The sequence below is a fragment of the Octodon degus genome, unplaced genomic scaffold (genome assembly GCF_000260255.1).
Source record: "Octodon degus isolate 3935 unplaced genomic scaffold, OctDeg1.0 scaffold00262, whole genome shotgun sequence".
NCBI lineage: Eukaryota > Metazoa > Chordata > Mammalia > Rodentia > Octodontidae > Octodon > Octodon degus.
The window spans coordinates 1,221,232-1,224,434 of record NW_004524838.1 but is presented as its reverse complement, the minus strand read 5'-3'; the positions used below and the strand labels follow the sequence as shown (position 1 = coordinate 1,224,434).

Genomic DNA, 3,203 nt, shown 5'->3' with positions numbered 1-3,203 from the left:
GGGGGGGGACAGTTTCTCACTAAACTGCCCAAACGTATAATCTTCTTACCTTCCAGAGTCCAGGAATTATGGGCATGTGCCCCTGTGCCTGGTTTTGTAGTTTTTTTAACACCTGAGTAACTCTTATTGGTAGGCAAAATCTCATGTCCCATATACTCCTTTTTTTTTTTTTTTAATGTATTTGGTAGAGGGTCTCACTATGCAGCTCAGACTCCTAGTGATCTTCCTGTTTTCATCCTTCCCAGAGCTGGGACTATAGGCATGCACTACCAGCCCAGGACTCAGTGGCTGGCTCATCCCACCCAAGGGTGAGGTTGGTGTAGCATGTGGTGCTGGGGATCGAACCCCAGTCCCTGCACTTGCCTAAGCAGGTGCTTAGTCTGCTGAGCTATCTCACCCAATGCCAAATATTGTACTTTGAGAGTACAGCTCATTTATGTTTTACTCATAGTACTGTGACTCACAGAACAGGAACACCCTGATCATTCTGCAGCTAGATGTGCCCAAGATCCCAAGAGCATCATGTTGGGGTTTCCCAGGGCCTGTCTCTTGACACTTTCCCAGAGCCCCCTTATGTTTTCTGCTAGCTGGTGTGTCTCACAATTTTACTCACTCAATATAGCAGATTGTGGAACCAAATGCTACATTAGATGGTTTGGTTGACTTGTACCTGAGCTTCATCCCATATACATGTGAAAACACAAAGCCAGGTTCTCATAAGGGAAGAGCTGTTCTTGAATGTTTGGCTGAGAAAGTAAGCAAATAAAAAGGAGGGACTTTTCACTATGTTCTCCCCAAAATTATGGCTATTTCAAATACAATTAAATAGGTATCACTTTTTACACTGGTTCTCTAAAGTCTCTTTTGGAGTCTTGATGGATGTGCTTTTCAATAAATCATTTAAAAATTGAAGTTTCCACTTTTACAGAATATACACCAGAGGAATGAGTATTTTCTCACTTTTTACAGATACTTTTCATATTAATGATTTTTCAAAACACACTTCTGTGTTCCTAAAAGGGCTTCAGGTAATTAGAAAATGAAACAAGATCCCGGGTATATCAAAACCTGTAAGGAGAGAAATCAGAGGAAAGCTAACCAGGGGTAGGAAGAAAAAAGGGTATAGAAGAAAGTTACTACATAATGTAATAGTTTTTGATTCTATCTACTTCAAGAAGTTGGCCTGAAAAATTGTTTCTGAGCATCTTAGCACCTAATATAGGAGATAGGGCATAACAATTCTGGCTGGAGTAACAGCGGAACCTGTCAACTACAAGAGCCCAGGGCAAAGCGAGGACCATATATGTAGAAGTACTAGCAAACTCCCACGAGCCATGATGGAAAGTTACCATGGTAAGTTTCTGCAGTAGCCTTCACTTGAGTTAGTTGTTCATATTACAAGATATAAGTCTGCAAAAGCGATCAAAAAATTAAAAAGAAAAAAATATTTAAGCATTAACTGTTCCTTTCAATAGACCAGTAAAAATCAATAGCACAATTATCCAAGGTTTCCTGTATATATACATATATATTTTTCTCTTCCTTCTTTCTTTTCTCCTTTCCCTCATTTTTTCTTTTACCGTCTTTTTCTTTTTGTTTGATCCAAATTTGCTCTGCAGAGCTGGTTTTTCCCATCCCCATGCACCTTCTACTTTTCTAATTTCTTTTTTGGTACAGGGAATCGAACTCTGGGCCTTGTGCTTGCTAGGCAGGTGCTGCACGACTGAGCTACATCCCTGATCCTCTACTTTTCAAACAAACTTTTGGCACCATTATTGACTTATCTCATCCAATTCTTTGAGGAAAGAAGAACTTGGAATATTGTTGATTGGTGAGCCATTTCTAAAGAAACTACCCTGTAACACAACCAGTATATAAAAAAAAGGAACCACATTTTTTTTTTTTTTTTTACTTGATTGGGCCTACATACGTTTGTAAACTGTCGAGTTAACTGTATTTGCTAAAACTGATAAAAGGAGTTAAAGATTTGGTTCTTATTTGGAAAGGCAATCCTCCTATACCCTGGAATTACTTTCCTGATCACTTTGGGGGAAATTAGACATAAACCTTTGATTAGTAGCAAAATAAAGCTGCCATAATTCCAAGGTCGTCTTATAGCTTTCTTTTGACATCTATATCTTATAGGCTCATGTCATTTGACACTAATATCTGAAAGTTGTTAAGGAGTTCTTTTTTCTAAACTGCTAATTTCTTAGAGTGCATAGTGAAAGGTATCATTGCAGTAAACTGTAAAATTTTCAGTTTCTGTTTATTAGGAAGATGCAATTGTGCCTTGGAGGATTTTATCCATAAAAATGCCTCCAGCTTTTAAAGATGCAAATATTTTAAGGAATGCTGATTTATTTTGAACTAATACACAGCAGATACTAATGGAAGCAACAGATAGTTTAAACATTCTAGCTTTAGAATATTATTAGTTTTTTTTATTAAAGAGAGCACAAATTAGAATTAAAGCAGAAAAAATTACAAGTGATGCAGAATTTCACTTAACAAGATAATATGAATTTCACAGTATTTGTTGTAACACAGTGTTGTCTTCCAACCAATTATTCACATTACCAGATATATGTATGTAAAATTAGAAGAAGGAAGAAATAAAGAAGGAAATGTATAAGAAATTTAGAAGAGAAAAAGTGCAAACAATTGAAAAAAGCAGACAAAACAAATGAAATCATTAGCTGCTTCTTCTCATAGACCAGCAGAAATGCACAGTACAGTACTTTTCAGTTGTCTAATTGTCTAATTGCAAAGTAGAGTCAGTATGCTGCTACTCTAGATGCTGAAGATACTAATAAGGAGATATTGTACTTACTCAGATTTTCAAATTGCTTCTATGTGAAGAAGGGAAAATCACCTTTTGGTACAGAAAACATCTGATATCTGGTCTTTTCTTTGTCCTGTGATGTTAATTTTTTTTTCTTCATTTCTGTTTTAAAGCAAGGTTGTGTACCCTGTACTTCCTCCTCAGTGCTAGCTCTAATTGGCTAAGAAAAACAGTAGGTGTGCCTGGTATGTGAGCAGAATGAATTCCGACTAGATTTCACTTTCATTTCCTATCTGTGAGAGGAACCTTCTGTGAAGTGTCTCTTAGTAGTAATAGCACCACCTTCTGGTTTGTGTATTTAAAAACCTGAAGAGTGCACATCTATTCTGCCTTCATTGATCCTTTGGGACTATTGCCT

General features: G+C 36.9%; 1 long non-coding RNA gene across 2 annotated transcripts in view; it reads right to left on the bottom strand.

Moving 5' to 3' along the window:
• Positions 1-3,203, bottom strand: part of LOC111814055 — a 58,845-nt gene that overhangs the window by 52,114 nt on the left and 3,528 nt on the right. The window contains exons 1-2 of one of the 2 annotated variants that reach the window (XR_002819131.1): positions 2,834-2,968; positions 614-746 (exon numbers count right to left, since the gene is read on the bottom strand). This is a non-coding gene — a long non-coding RNA (uncharacterized LOC111814055). Of the gene's footprint in view, positions 1-613; positions 747-2,833; positions 2,969-3,203 lie in introns of those variants that run through there. The other variant, XR_002819130.1, reaches the window with a different exon arrangement.